The 16,745-nt window shown below is 42.6% G+C and overlaps 1 long non-coding RNA gene across 1 annotated transcript; it reads right to left on the bottom strand.

Annotated features, from left to right (window-relative positions):
- Positions 1–7,515: 7,515 nt before the first annotated feature.
- LOC122689763 lies at positions 7,516–10,201 on the bottom strand. Its single transcript, XR_006339917.1, has 3 exons — positions 10,064–10,201; positions 8,231–8,324; positions 7,516–7,760 (listed from the first exon to the last, which is right to left on the bottom strand). It is a non-coding gene; the product is annotated as an uncharacterized LOC122689763 (long non-coding RNA).
- Between the last annotated feature and the right edge of the window lie 6,544 nt (positions 10,202–16,745).

Genomic DNA, 16,745 nt, shown 5'->3' with positions numbered 1-16,745 from the left:
ACATCTGCCTATCTGAAGGCCTGATTTTCTGGGTTTTCCCAGAGCATAGAATGCCTTATTTTTTGTCTCCACCCTGAATTCCTTTCAAGGGGGTGTTGAAGGTCAGCATCTTATAGTGGTCATGATTTAATCTTTGTAGAGGCAGTTGTCAAGGGCCAACCTACAGTCAGCAGGGCCCCTTCATAGTCATATTTGACCATGTTTTGGGGGCATTTCATGGTCATTGTGTCCCACGGTGCTGGGAAGGCTCATTCCCAGGTCTAACAAAGATTCTATTGACAGGCCATTCAGTGTGTTGTCACTAGACCAGACCTTGTAAGTAGCAAAAGTCTCTGGACCATACCTGCCTTACTAGCCTCTTGGTCCAGGAAAATATTTTCTCTTATTGCTTCTTCCCATATCTAGAGTTACACTATTATAATTACTGATCTCATATGAAACTGCATATCAGCATTTTATCACAGGCTCAGTCACACAGTTAGTAATGTAAGAAATAATCTTCTGAAGCAAGCTTCTGAAGCAAGGTTATGTAAAATTTTAACTTTTCCTCTTCAATATAAGACTGCACACATTTATACCTGTATTTCTTTCTAAGAGTTTTACAGTTGCAGCTAAATGTCAGTTCAGTTCAGTTCATTTCAGTCACTCAGTCGTGTCTGACTCTTTGCGACCCCATGGATTGCAACACGCCAAGCTTCCCTGTCCATCACCAACTCCTGGAGTTTACTCAAACTCATGTCCATTGAGTCAGTGATGGCATGCAACCATCTTAGCCTCTGTCGTCCCCTTCTCCTACCTTCAATCTTTCCCAGCATCAGGGTCTTTTCAAATGAGTCAGTTCTTTGCATCAGGTGGCCAAAGTATTGGAGATTCAGCTTCAGCATCAGTCCTTCCAATGAATAATCAGGACTGATTTCCTTTAGGATGGACTGGTTGGATCTCCTTGCAGCCCAAGGGACTCTTAAGAGCCTCCTCCAACACAACAGTTCAAAAGCATCAATTTTTCAGCACGTAGCCTTCTTTATAACTCAACTATCACATCCATACATGACTAATGCAAAAACCATAGCTTTCACTAGACAGACCTTTGTTGGCAAAGTAGTGTCTCTGCTTTTTAATATGCAGCTAAATGTACATATATATATATATATATTTATATATAGACACACATTTATGTCTTTGACCATTTTGCAATAACTTGTTATACCATGTGAGATAGTTCAGATTTATTATTGTATATGTTGATATAAAGTTGTACTAGAACCATTTGTTTAAAGGACTATTCTTGTCTCAATGACTGGCCTTGACACTTCTGTCAAAAACCAGTTAACCATAGACGTAAGATTCTTTTTTCTAGATCCCCACTTGTGTTCCATTAATCTATCAGTATATGAATATCCTTATGCCAGTACCACACTATTCTGATTACAGTCATTTTGTAGTACGCTTTGGAATTGGAAGTGTGACTCCTCCAGTTTTGTTTTTCTTCTTCAAGATTGGTTTGGCTATTGCATTTTGATATGAATTTTCAGATCAGTTTGTCCATTTCTGCACAAAACACAGTTGGCATTATGATAGTGATTGCATTGAATCTGTAGATCAATTTAGGCAGTACTGCCATCATAATAAAATTAAATTTTCCAGTACATGAACACAGGATGCCTTTCCATTTGTCTGGGTCTTCCTTATTTTCTTTTAACAATTCTTTGTAAATTTCAGTGTACACATCTTAAATTTTCTTGGTTAAATTTATTCCTAAGTGTTTTTTTTTTACTTGTTGCCTTTAAAAATGGAATTATATTCTTATTTTTATTTTTATTATTCATTGCCAGTATATAGAAATACAGCAGATATTTATACATTGACCTTGAATCCTATGCAAACTCATTTATTAGCTGTAATATTGTTTTGTGGATTATTTAAGGCTTCTATATATAAGATAGTGTCATCTGAAGTTTTGCTTCTTCCTTTCAAATCTGGATGCATTTTACTTCTTATTAGTACCCAATTACTTGAATAGAGCTTTTATTATAATGTTAAATAGAATTGGCAATAGAAGACATCTTTTTGTTGTTCACAAGTGTGATGTTAGTTGTATATTTTTCAAATACCCTTTGTCAGGTTGAGGAGGTTCCCTTCTCCATCATATTTCTGGAGTGCTTTATCATTAAAGAGTGGTGGATTTTGTTAAATGCTTTTATGTATGCATTGAGGTAATCATGTGGGCATTTATTTCTTTTTTCTATTAGTGCGATGTATAATATTAATAGATTTTCATAGATAGAACTACTCTTACTCTCCTGGGATAAATCTCATTTGAACAGGGTGTAGAGTCCTTTCAATATGTTGCTGGCTTCAGCTTACTTATATTTTGTTGTGTTTTTACATCTGTAGACATAAGGGTTCTATCGTTTCCTTGTGATATCTTTGTCTGGGTTTGGTGTCAAGTAACACTGGCCTTATAGAATTAGTTAAGAAGTGTTCCCTTCTCTTCTGTTTTTTGGAAGAGTTTGAGAGCCATTAGTTTAAAATCTTCAGTGTCTGGTAGAATTCATCAGTAAAGCCATATGGTACTGGGTTTTTCTTGTCATTGTAAACCTTGTAACCTCGAGTTTAAACCTCTTTACTTGTTACAGATCTTTTCAAATTTTCTGTTGCTCCGTAAGTCAGGTTTGGTAGTTTGTATTTATAAGAACTTGTCCTTTCCATTTAGGTTATATAATCTGTTAACATATAATACCTCATAATATTCTGCTTCAGTTTTTTTTTATTTCTGTAATGTTGGGAGTAATATTGGACTTTTAACTCCTGGTATTAGAAGTACAGTTTTCCTCTCATTTTTCTAAGGTTTGTCTTTTTTTTTTTTTTTTTTTTTCATTTGTTCAAAGGACCAACTTTTGATTTTGTTGGTTATCTGTATTATTTTATATTCCTTATTTCATTTATCTCCACCTTAATTTTTGTCATCCTTTCTTATACTTCTTTTGGGCTTAGTTTGGTCTTTTTCTTTTTTTTTTTAGTTTCTTAAGGTGGCAAGTTACATTATTGTTTTGAGATCTTTATCCTTTTTTAATGTAGAAACTATACATTGCACTCTGAACCCTACTTTCAGTATATCCCATAACTTTTAGTAAGTTGGTGTTCATTTTTTATCTCAGAGTGTTTTCTAATCTGTTATATCCCTTGTCTCAGGTTGCCTGGTCTAGAATATTTGTATTAAATGCTTTGATATCTGCCTACTGGGAGGCCAGTCCAGCTGTGATAAAAATTCATGGAGGGAAAAACAAAATCAAGGCCTTGAACTAACCCTTCAGAGAGCCATTGTCAGGACAAAATTTGAATTTTTTGCAAATAAATTTTGTATGGCCCCCTCTGGCATCTGCCCTCCCTGGCATCTGACTTCCCTGGTGGTTCAGATGGTAAAGTGTCTGCTTGCTATGCAGGAGATCCTGGTTCGATCCCTGGGTTAGGAAGATCCCCTGGAGAAGGAAATGGCAACCCACTCCAGTACTCTTGCCTGGAAAATCCCATGGACAGAGGAGCCTGGCAGGCTACAGTCCATGGGGTCGCAATGAGTCAGACATGACTAAGCGACTTAACTTTCTTTCTCTGGCATCTGCAACCAACACTGAGAACCACTAGTGATCTGTTGTCCATGGTGTGCAGCAAGTTGAGGTGGGATCTCAACTCTTTGACTGGGAATCAAACCTGGGCTGTGATGATGAGAGTACTATATCCTAACCACCAGGGACTAGAGGCTAGAAGCAGAGCCCTGGCCCTTATCTTCTTTGAAGAAAGAATTTTAGCAAAGTGATGGAAATTTGTAAAGTGGATAGAACATTTAGTAGGAGCAAAGTACATGTGGAGAGACACATGGATGCGCTCAGAGGGAGTTGAGCACTTTTGCGGTAGTTGAAATCACTTATATGAGGACAGGTTTCCAGGCTCCCTTTGGCCAGTCATCTTGCTCTCTTTGGCTCTGTGTCCATATTTGGTCTGACTCAGGGCCCTTCCAGATGTGCGTGTGCATCTTTTAGCCAAGATGGAGTCCAGCTCCTGAGGGTCTATGTGGCTGCCAGGACATATGGGCTAGCACCCTCTGCCTCCTCTGAACCCCGAGGAACGTTTCTGTGCATGTGTAGTTTGGGAGATCTCCTTGACCTCAAGAGTGAGAAATACGTAGCCGCCTTCTCTTTTTACCCAATCAGGGCGCAGCTCCTCTCTGTTTTTGCCGTTATTTTTATCCTGAACTCTCCTGTCCTTAAGGGGCAATTCCAACCTGTGGCCTCACTAGTACTATGCAGGTGAAAGGGACCTTGAAGAATTTTCTTCCTCTTATACAATATTTGTTCAAATTTGTCTACAATGTATCTGAATCTTGGTAGTTATGAAAATGTTTCCCTCTCAATTCTGTCCTTTTAATTCTGTAAAGTACTGTGGCTTCAGTGATCACCCATTCCCCAGTAGCTTTGACAGTGCTGGCACATAATAGGTGTTCATTGAGTACTTGTCAGTTAAGTCTTTTATATTTAAGATAGAGGAACTAAGATGCCAAAAAACTGATGTGACTTGCAGTGGTTTGGACAATACTTAGCAGGGAAACCTAGTTTAAACCTCACAGTTCCCCATAGGAATCTAGTGTTGTTTATTAACTACTTTGCATTTGAATCCTTCCTTGCACCCTGAGCGACTAACATTTTCACTTTTATTTTCACTTTGCTACTTTGCAGACACAGACCATGTATGGAACTTCCAGAAGATTGTGTTAGTTTCTTTCTGTGACCAACCCCAACCCCAGGGCTTAAGGATAGTCCCAAAAGAGGTCTATAAGAAATATGTGGGCTACTTTATTCTAAATATTTTGTTGTTAAAAATTATTTCAGGGAAAGAAATTATTTTATGGGTCAGTCCTAACTGCTGTACACCAAATTGGTCACCTACCATTTCTCAGGTTCCTACAAATCTCAGGGCTATGTAGAGATGATAGGGTAACAGTTTCCGTCTCCTGTTTTTTTTTTGTCACTTCATCCAAAAGAACATCTGTGCCTTTAATTGCCCATTTAAATAGCTTCCAGCTCTTGGAAATTCAGCAATATAGAAACCTTTGTAGTGAAAGTTACCATGTGACAATGCACCACCCTGGCAGGGAAAAAAGTACACAGAGTAAAGCACATGAACCTATGAAACAAAGTCAGTGACACGGATTTGCTGGATTTTATAGAATCAAGAGGAAAATTATCCATTTCCTTTATTGTGAATAACACCTTCCAGAATACAGTCATTCTAAAATGCTAATTCTTACTCAGTGTCCTCAGGCTTTTCCTTATCCCCTATAGGAGCAAGTCTCTCTGACAGTGGGCAGTATTTCAGGTACCAGTAGGCGAGGTGAATAAAACTGATAAACATGAGTCCCTCAGCCCTTTGCCAGGGAAACAATAAATGACTTCAAGAAATCTGTAGTTACCAGGCCTTCCAGCAAGAATCCTGAGCAAAATCAGGAAATTAAGTCCCAGTGTGCCCTCAGTGTGTCCCCAGCAGATGAAAAGCACAGACGAAAGAGGGAGCCAAGATAAAACCATGAAGGCCCCCCGAAATTCAGCAAGAAGCTTAGTATACACTGATCATATCAGTCTTCTCAGGTCAAATACTAACATTTCTCTGCCCTTTGACGTCTTCTTAGATCCAGCCAACAACTGTAGGTACTTGTTAAAGAAGGAACGTCTTAATGCAGGAGGTGGGGAGATAATATGGAAAGAAAAGACAAACAGTCCTATGGCCAGCACTCTGTTTTGTTTCATAGGACGTAAAATTTACTTCTTGCTTCTGAGAATTGTTTTTTAGCCATAAAGCTTTCAAAACTCCGGTGTACCTAATTCAAAGCCTTTAAAATTTATGTTATAAAATTTATTACTCTGCCTTCATAAATCAGCACTTGGAGGTAACAAATGGTCTGAAAGAGCTGTATATTAAAAAGACAAAGCAGAATTTAATAGTGAAGATAGAGGTGTTTTCAAATCAGACAGCCAAAGCACTCAGTAATGGAAACATTTGTAAATGGGACACTGATTTACAGCAGGGCTCTTAGAGTTCCTAAATCCTGTGCAAGTTTTTGCATCCAGCAGCTGTGACTTTTGGTCCATTGCTTATAAATCAAGAAGTTAATGAAGAGTCGGGGATCTGTAAAACCAGACACTAAATTAGAAATTTGTGGCTTTTGATTTATGTTACTCCAAGAATTACATATATAAATAAGCAAAAAAAAAAAAAAAAAGAAAATGCATTTAAAATCAGGTGAAGGTCAACATTTAGAAATCCAAGCTGAACATGAAAAGATTGGCAATGCCAGCTCAACCAGTTCTGTGCTCTGCATTTCAAAAGACTGTGTCAGGAATGTGTAGAAGCAAAATGCCAACAACAGAGCAACTTCAGTGAAATAATTACCTAGTTCTTACCTGTTAATTTTGGGCTTCCCTGATAGCTCAGTTGGTAAAGAATTTGCCTGCAATGCGGGAGACCCAGTTTCAATCCCTAGTCGGGAAGATTCGCTGGAGAAGGGATCGGCTACCCATTCCAGTATTCTTGGGCTTTCCTTATGGCTCAGCTGGTAAAGAATCTGCCCGCACTGTGGGAGACCTGGGTTCGATCCCTGGGTTGGGAGGATCCCCTGGAGTAGGGAACGGCTACCCACTCCAGTATTCTGGCCTGGAGAATTCCATGGACTGTATAGTCCATCGGGTCCCAAAGAGCTGGACATGACTGAGTGACTTTCACTTCACTACCTGTTAATTTTAATAGGTTGATTGTTTTTAAAAATATGATATTGACAGTAAAATACTTTTTTGCTGTATCAAAAAAGGGTCCCCCAAATAGGTATATGGCAAATCCTAACCTGAAAAGAGACTGTCTAGTTAACATACATGAAGTTCAAAGATCTTCCTTTTCCATTCACACACATATACACACGTGATCCCATGTAAGGACACTTCTGTCTCCTCCTTTGCCTCCTGACCCTGCCTCAGGTTCGAATCCTAGACAAGTGCACAGACACACACACACACACACACACATAAGCACATTGCCCTCTCCTCCTTTGCCTCCTGACTCCGACTCAGGGTTGAATCCTAAACAAGCAGAGACCATTTCAGAGGCGAGCTGCTCAAGCCCCACATGGTCGTTTTACACAAGCCACACACAATATCAGTGAATCATGTGAGCTTGGGAGACCCTCACAGAGTTCCTGTTTGTTTATCCTGAAAGGAGAGGGAAGACATCACAGAAGAACATGAGTGAAGGAGTGAAGAGGAATCAAGGGACATTGAGGAGCACAGGGCTAAGACCCCTGACAGGAGATTGACTCAGAGGTGAGGTTGAACTTGGTATGTGTGCCTCGCCCTGGCTCTGCCCCAGAGAGACCCCATTGCTGGACTGTCCTTCTGGGCGTTATACCCCCACAGGAGAGCTGTACCCCTTGGAGTTTGGGGCTCATCCTGTGAAAGCTCCCCTGGGTCCTTCATCTGCACACCCCATCTCCCTCGAGAGTCAGCTGCCTTGTCCCACTGCTCCGAGGCCGAGGTGAAACACCCTGCCTCCCCGTTCTGCCGGCGGCCTCCCCGCCTTCTGCCCTCTTCCCTCCCAGCCTCACTAGCTGTGTCTCACCATCGATGAAATCATTCACGCTCCAGATTTGAAGGGTTGCTGATCTGTGGTCCCGTGTGGGCTGACACCTTGCCATGTGATAGCGACCTTCAGGTGCTCTTCCCCTGGATGGGGGCACAAAAATATGGGACTTTATAGAGGCAGAAGGGAGGGTATTGAGGGGTGGGATTGAGGGACAGTTTCTGTGTCTAAGGGGATCTGGGAACGCGGACATGTACTCTAGAATCACCCAGATGACACCTCCTAAGCCTCTGCTTAGCATTCTGACTCCTGTGGGATTAACTCAGATCTCAGCAGCCCACTGCATGGTGAGCACTCAGGACTTGAACAGAGCAGCCCCTCTTCCTCTGTTCTCACTGACTCGGTATCCCCTGGGCTCCCCCATGTGCCTCTCGCAAGGTCTGCAGTGAAAGCATCTTGAGGCAGACACAGTGGAGAAGGAGTAGCCGTAGGAGCCTCAGGTCTCCTGTTCTCCCTGCTCACCGGAGATTGTGTCTGCCTCGAAGTGTCGTTTGTTTTTCTTCGGTTCCCCAAGTTCACATTTGTGGGCTGTGTGCTTGTGTTGATTCCTCACCTCTCAGTTTGGCCGCTCTGCGGCTCTTCAGAGCATGGCACTCCTTGGGGGAAATCACGTGAAATCTGAATGTCGACTGTGTCCTCATCTCCTGCTACAGAGAGAGCTGCTAGTCCTGTGATACCATGCAGATCCCTCAGGAGTCACCTTGTATCATGTCAGATTTTTTAAAGCACAAGCTAAGGATACATGCATCTTGATGCTTGATAAAAAGTGTTCTAGCGTTACAAAGCAAATTTGTACTTCAGAAGTCAATGGGATGAAATTAAAGGGCACAGATCCTAAAACCTGGAGTTTGAAGGTAAATCTTTCCTCACTTAATATTTATTCTCAGATTTATTTAACATCAGTCCTCGGGTTCGATCTGATGTGGTACTTCAGACTCATTGTACCCTTCTGCCCTCTGCTGGGAATTTTAGCAAGCTGGGCATGGCAACAGATTATTGGGTTCGTAACAAAGTGGAAAATCAGAGTGAGTGGTGACATAATTTAGATACAGAAAATCCTCCAACATGCTGTTCAAGCAGATCCATTAGGCCCAAAACAAAGAAGTAAACCCTATGAGACTGTAGAATGTGGTATTTTGCTTCATAAGCATTTGATCATGTTTTGTCTATTGTTTGGAAGAAAAAGAAAGAGCCATTAGTCAGGAGACAGATACACACACACACACACACACACACACACACACACCAGTGTATAAAAATATATTGACTCTTATAAAGAATAAAATTCAGGATTTCTACTCCCCATGCTTTCATTTGCTAAACTAATGCTAGTTGTAAAGATCCAAACGCTTCAGTGTATCCCCATTATAAGTTCATCAACATTAAACATGTGTTATCCAGGTTGTAATTCTTCTATTATCATCTACTTTAGGTGGACTACCAAATCTATGTCACTCATAAAACTTTATTTTCTACAAGAAAATATGATACTAGCTTCTAAACCAGTGTTTGTAAATTTCAGCTAGTCATCCAAGAAAACCAGTGTTTTTCAGTTATTGTAAAGATACTGGCTGATGTGCAAAGTGGATACTCTGTTGGTGGATTTACCAGAGAACAGGTGCAAGCGGAGACAGAAATAACAGCTGTTTAAATATCACACATATAAATGGCAACTAGAACCTGTCCCTCTGTGAAAAAAAGAGCCAAATCCTGTTTTGGGGTCTGGGGGACGGGGGCGGGTATGTGCTGTCCGCCCCTAGATCTCCTGAGAGCCACTCTCTGCCCTTCCCCGGGCCCCAGGGGTCTGCACCCTGCAGTGGGCATCTCCGGGCTCCTCTGCACGCCGCCTCTGCCGGGAGGTGTCAGCAGGCGCTTGGAGGGCAGAGGACAATGAGGTCATGAGTGTATTTCTCTCACCTCTTCCTGACTGGGGCAGTGATGGTGCTCCTCCCCAGCTACGGCTCTGCCCAGGGCCCCTTCCCGCAAAGCTCCAGCCTTCAACCAGCTGTCAGAATGCCTTCCGCTTCAGGTGTGGTAAAGGCTTCTGTTTCTGCAGGTCCCTGGGCGCCTCAGCAGCCCCTGGGCTTCCCTGACCTCGTCTCACTCTGTAAATAGCCCTACACTAAAAGAAGCGTCCCAAGAGATCATTGTGTCAACCATTTTCCTTGGTTTTTAACAGAGAAATTAGTCAAACATCATCAACCGTTGTTAAATTAGGGTTAGAATTTGTCTCTGGACCCCCGTCTAGGCACTACCCTACACCCCTCTGCCCTATTTCCATATGGAAAAAGACTCGGGAGCAGGGTAATAGTAGCAAGAGGTAAGGTCTGGAGCATCTGTTATGAGAAAGGATGAAGGGGCAGGAGGAGAGGGATGGTCTGAGCACCTGCATGGGGTCAGCAGCAGTGTTGAAGGCTGTACCCCTTAGATGTAGAGAAATGCAGTCTTCCTCGGAAAAGCGCTCATGCAGCTTCCATGCCTCCTCCCACAAGGTCAAAGTCCACCTTCTTTTTCAAGGCTTCCTGGAACTGAAGCCACCAAACAAAATTAAATTCCCATAGACTTTATTGCTTGTAATGTTGTTGTTAGGATCAAGTGAGATAATGCATGTTGGGATGCTTTGTAGAAAGTGATAGATTTATGGTATTATTAATGAGAACCATCAATTATAGATGAGAATGCTTACCTCTGAGATGTGGTGTCTGTTTTGGCAAGAAAGGAAATGTGTAAAAGATGCTGCTATCTTAACCTGTAATTAATACTCCTCACCCTTCCACAGAGGGCTCAAATGAAGGGGCTTGATGAAGAAGGAGTAGATAAATTGCCTTAGACTGTCATCACAACGTTGGCTTCGGTGTCTGTTTTCATCTTGATTTATACATCTTGACCACAGTCTGTGGTACAGAATTTTCTTTTATTAAACAAACTGAGGATGAGGTGGTCTCACAAGACTCCGGGAGGGTCTGTGCAACGGGCTGGGACAGAGTCTTTCTGACCGCCGAATTCCAGAGCATAGCTACAGCCTTTGCTGAGTTGTCAGTGCTGGACGCATTACATCATTGCCAGGAGATTTTCAACAGCCCTCCAATAAAACAGCTCCCACAAAAACGAGGATTTACTCAATGCTAATTTTTCAGGGAATCACTTGACTCAGAACTGGCAGAGTCAGCTCTGAGAGAGAGAACGGATCTTCCCTGAGCTGTGCTTCACCCAGAAGCAGCCGGCGAAAACTTTGAAACCCTGCCTCTCAGAGCGCGGCTTCCACAGCCTGTGTGAGACGCCGGGTCCCTCCAACCGGTAACTCCACAGAGTGCCCAGCACTCAGGCAGCGCTTTCCGTCTGAGCTGAGGACCCTGAAGCGACTTAGAGAAGCCGTCTGCACAGTGGAGAAGGAAGCCCCAGGTTCGGGGAAGTCCGCTTTCCCGTCTAGAGCCTGGAGAAGAAATGCAGGCTGCAGACAGCCCACTCGCTCTCAGGATTTACCCTCAGGAAGTCCTGCCAGTTCTCTGAGCGAGAGTGGGTGAGATCATCTGCAAGGTGCTCTCTGGAAACAGATCGGTTACGTGGAAGACACAGTCCTCTCCGTCAAGCCCCTGCCCCAGGACATGGGCGCAGCTCTCGGAGCTCTGCCGGCCGCTCCTGGAGAGAGCACGCCTGCAGGCCGAGGTGGGCACCGCGGGCTCCGCGGATCCAGCCACTCCCGGCTGCCCGTGACGACGAGCCTGTGGGTCTCCATCCACCCAGAGCTGCGGCAGCGTCCGCGTGTTCGCCAGGAAGCTGTCAGCCTGCTTCTGCCTCAGAAAAGACCCCCAAAGCAACTGACTTTTATTCAAAGGCCACCAAACTGCAATGCTGACCTAACGCGAATGAGGGAGTGGAGCACTTTAGTTTGGAGGCGGGCTTTTAGGGAAGTCAGTCTTCCTCTAACCCGTGCTGCTGGTATGTGTGAGTGAGCTCTGTGAAGGTGGGCAGCGGGCACCAGGCAGTGGGAGGAAGGCCACAGGTTACATGTTAAGGAAACATTTGCTTTTGGAGCAACAGTTTTACAGGCTGTTAGAGGAAGCCTATCTGAGAACATTTGGTCATTTGCCTGCTGACCATTTGGTAACCTTGTGTCACTCTTTGAAGGGTTAGGTCAGGGACCTTAGTGCCCGCACCCCCGCCCCCGCCCCCACCAGACTGATTGTTCCCAGGAACTCAACATCATCAGGATGTGTCTAACCTCAGGGTCTTAGCTGAAATCACCAGATCTCAAGGTCTTCCTAAAGAGCTTGCCCTGCAGGCCTTCAAGTCAGGATACGCTGTGGTCCACACCCCTCGTGTGCCCCTCCACTCCTTTCATTGGCAGTGAGTCTCTGAAAGGTCTGTTTGCATTCAGGCTGCATCTCTCGTCAGCTTGCCATGTGGGTGAATGCCCTCCATATACACGTCTGTCACCATACTGGAACATGACTCCGTGACTCTGTTTAGGGAGACAGTCCCTGATGCTGGAAAGAATCCTGGAAGGCAGGCCCAGGCATGCTGCCTTAGTTCCTGAATGGATCATATGGTAGCAAGGGGGGATGTCTAGGGCAGTGACAAAGAGGAGGTCTGGGGGCTTAGGGAAGTGGCTGATAATCAGCTGGCACTCTAAAAGCTCAGTATAGTGATATAGTTTGCCCCTCTCTTGGTCCCTCAAAGTCCAAGATCCTCAAGGAAGAGCTTTGATGACAAGAAGTAGCTTAGTCCGGTCGTAGCCGTTTGGTCCATGTATAGAGCACAGCGTTGTCATTAGAATACACAGTTCTGGCCAAGCCACTTGGGCTGTGTCTCTGGTGCATTCCTTATTCTCTGAAAGCCCTGGCCCTCCAGTCATGAAATGGGATGGTGACACCTACTTCACAGGGTGTTGTGAAGATCAAAGGGATGGGAAAATGCTCAACCTAGTGACTTCTACATAGAAACCGTGTAATCGTCCCTAGAATACTGTTGCCGTGGACGTGACCTGGATTAGGTCTCAGCCAGTTCCCTGGGACATAGGAGAAAGCTGAGGTCCTGGGATGTTGTCACTTCCTTGTGATCACCCAGGAGTTTAATCACAAGCTCAGAAGAGGAACACAGGTTTCCTGGCTCCCAGTGCAATGCTTTTCATTCTACATTACACTGCCTCCTTTATCTTTTTACAAATGATATACCATAGCTTTGCCCCTGTGGTCTGTTAATGTGTTCATATTAGTAACATTTTGTTGTAGAACAGCAAACAGCAAAAAGTAAACATAAAATGAGATTTTACTCATAAAGGAGAAAAACCTATAGAGGAATGTTTAATGAAGGGCCTGGGCGTGTGTCGTGGGGGATTCACACATATAGGCCATGAACTCATTCTTTCCAGAATGATGAGTCAGTGTGATGCTTGCTGTCTATTGTCCTCACAAAGACTTCCTGGTTATTCTCTAAGCTGACTCTCTGGAAGCTCAGGTAGGGGCTGTCCTCTGACAGAACACAGATGGTCCTCCCCTAGGAACCGTTGCCTGGAAGTCTGCCGAGAATCTGCATTTCTGTCTCTCTGGCAACTTCACGATGATGTTTAGAAGCAGCAATGTGAAGTGAATAGCCACAGAGTGGAGAGTTCTCCCATCAAGTTACCATGACTCCTGACCGCTGGGGACAGCAAACTCGCTTTTAAGGAAAACTGCCAAAGGGTCACCCTGCTCCAGCTTTTCTTTAGTTACCCAACACCCGCACATGGGTTCGTGTGTGGAGACAGCAAAGGCAACAAGCCCCAGGCCCTGACTTTAGCCGCCTTCCCTTGCCCTGCCTCCTCCCCAACCTGCAGACCTGTAAGCAAGCAGCTCCGCTGAGGGAAGTTGAGATGTGGTTCCGTGGTTCACTGGGGGTGTGTGTGTGTGTGTGTGTGTGTGATTTTTCCAGAGACACACACTTTCCATAGCCACTAAGGCATCAGAATATGTTCTACCTTCCAAGATGCAGAAGCAGCAGTCACAATCTGTCAGAAAACAACTGTTTGCCAAAGAACTCTCCCAGAAGCACTAACCTCAGTTTAATATGTTATTGATTTTCTAAACTGTTAACTATGGTTTATAATAGCATTATCCTACATGACACTACACAATACATCAATTATTACCTAGTTTATTAAAGCATTAATGTTGCCCTCAGCAGTTAGCTGAAAAACTGATAGTATGTGTAAGACTTAAAATAAGGGATTTCCAAATGAACATTCATTAAGTATTTTAATGAATACTTCAGTACTTTCCAGACTCTTTTTGTTCTTCTTTTATCTACCCCCCCCCCACACACACAAAAAAAAGAGCCTGTACTGTGCAAGTGTGAAGCACCGGTGGGTTTAGTGAGGTAATTCACAATTAGCCATTGGAAGATACTTACATAGTTAATTAAATATCACTACTGATTGAAAGGTGTGTGTGAGCACATGCGTGCAGGTGGGGAACTTAGGAATACAGTAAAGGGTTCTAAACTATTTAAAAGCGGTGGGTAAAAAAGAGACACAGATGTATAGAACAGACTTTTGGACTCTATGGGAGAAGGCGAGGGTGGGATGATCTGAGAGAATAGCATTGAAACATGTATATTATCAAGTGTGAAACAGATGGCCAGTCCAGGTTGGATGCATGAGACAAGTGCTCGGGGCTGGTGCACTGGGAAGACCCAGAGGGATGGGATGGGGAGGGAGGTGGGAGGGGGGTTCAGGATGGGGAACACATGTAAATCCATGGCTGATTCATGTCAATGCACATGTAAATCCATGGCTGATTCATGTCAATGTATGGCAAAAACCACTACAGTATTGTAAAGTAATTAGCCTCCAACTAATAAAAATAATTGGGGAAAAAAAAAAGAGGAGCCCAAAAGTTGGAGGAAAAAAAAAAAGTGAGTATTATCCCATTGTTAATGCAAGGCAAGATTCTTGTCTTTTCTTTTACAGGTAGTGTATTAGTCTGCTAGGGCTGCTATGATAAAATATCACAGACTGGGTGGCTTAAACAACATAAGTTTATTTTCTCATAATTCTGGCAGATGACGGTCCAAGATCAAGGTGCCATCAGGTTTTGTTTCTGGTGAGGCCTATCTACCTGGCTTATAAATGGCTGCCTTCTCACTGTGTCTTCACACGGTTTTCCCCCTGGATGTGTGTACAGAGAGGGAGGGAATTCTGGTGTCCACTCCCCTTCTCATGAGGGTTCCATGCCTACTGGATTAGGACCCCATGCTCACGACCTCATTTATCCTTAGTTCTCTCCTTAAAGGCCCTGTCTCTACACATAGTCATATTGGGGATGGGGCTTCAACATACCAATTTGGTAGGGACACAGTTCAGTCCGTAGCAAGAAAGCAGCATGTCAAGTGGAACATCTTGGATGTTGGAATCCGTTTGACCTGGTTTGGAGTCCCATTGATTCCAGCTGTGTGGCTTTGGACAAATTACTTCATCTGTCTGTGCCTCAGTTTCCTCATCTGCCTACCTTTCAGGTTGCTAGCCTTCAATAGATATAAACTATAGTTATTTTGATTTCTTATTTCAGGCAATTGCTTGTTGAGGACTTTGCCTTACGCTTTGTATAACTTGTTTTAAAAAAACTTATAAGAGGATTCTTTTTCACTCTCTGAATGAGTTTTGTGGTGTTCTTACATGCAGGGGGTGTTTTGCTTCCTGTTTGGGTATAAGTTCTTTGAAGGCAGGGAACATTCCATCTTATATTTCTTGTTATCTGGCACCTCACATAGTGTATTTTACATAGCAGATACTCAAGATAGTCATGATATTTTCATTGGTTAGAAAGCTATTGCACCTGCCTTCTTGATTTTGGGGCCACTGTTTTTTTTCTCTGTCCCTACCTCTCCTTTAACATGGCCCTGTTAATGAATTTTAGCACATTATATGAGATTGTTGAAGTCCTGAAATTAGTAACTAATTGTTGATGTTTATGCCTTATTTTCCACCTCATTCTAGAAAGTAACTGTCAGTATATGGTAAGTCCTGAAACAAAAGGATCCACTTGTGTGGATGTCGGTTATTGAACTAAAGTCAATCCATTTCTGACAAAGTTCCCCCCTAAAGAGCAGAGATAGACTATTAGCAATTAAGTTTAAGTTATTGTTTATGTTAGTTCCTACATGATAGTGTTTTTTCCTGTTTTTATAAAGGGTCTGTGTAATATATTTCAAGCTCCTATTATTAATATTTATAAATTCTCTCTGACAATTATGATTTTCAGAACAGGAATATGTTGACTCACTGTGAATGATTAATAGTTTGAACAAATAGTCAACTATGTCTGTTTGGGCTAAAATGAAGTAGAAGACATTTTAGTTCAATGAGCTTATGGCCCAGTATGAGACATAATCTATGGTGATATAACAAATGAAAATATAATACTCTAATCAAGATTCAGATGAGAATGCTGTTTGAGCTCATCAAGATTATAAGTCACTGGAGAGAAAGATCAACTTATATTTCCTTATATCTTCACCATAACTGTTTTGGTGCCAGATAGAATTAATGTTCATAGACATTCCATGAATAACTAATTTCTTTTTTATTGACATATAGTTGATTTATAATCTTGTATTAGTTTGAGGTGTATGGCAGAGTGATTCAGTATTTGTGTAGATTATACTACATTAAAAGTTATTGCAAAATAATGGCTATAATTGCTTGTGCTGAACAATATATCCTTGCTTTTTATTTTATACATAGTATTTTGTTTCTCTTAATCCTCTACCCATATCATGCCCTTTCCTCCTTCCTTCTCCCCACTGGTAACCACTAATTTGTTTTCTGTATCTGTGAATCAGTTTCTCTTTTGCTATATATATTCCTTTGTTGTATTTTTTTTAGATTCCTCATGTAAGTGATATCATACATAATTTGTCTTTCTCTATTTCACTCAGCGCAATTCTCTAGACCCACCCTTGAGCTCACAAGTTTTTTGACCTACACTGGAAAGTTTTCTGACAGACCTTCAGTCTCTGTCATTTTTTCTTCACAATTCTAGATGATAAAGACTGTGAATATAATAAAACAAGAACATATAAATGACTTGCCT

This window comes from Cervus elaphus, chromosome X (genome assembly GCF_910594005.1).
Source record: "Cervus elaphus chromosome X, mCerEla1.1, whole genome shotgun sequence".
NCBI classification, from domain to species: Eukaryota; Metazoa; Chordata; class Mammalia; order Artiodactyla; family Cervidae; genus Cervus; species Cervus elaphus.
The sequence above is the reverse complement of the archived record's forward strand: the minus strand, read 5'-3'. Positions and strand labels throughout refer to the sequence as shown.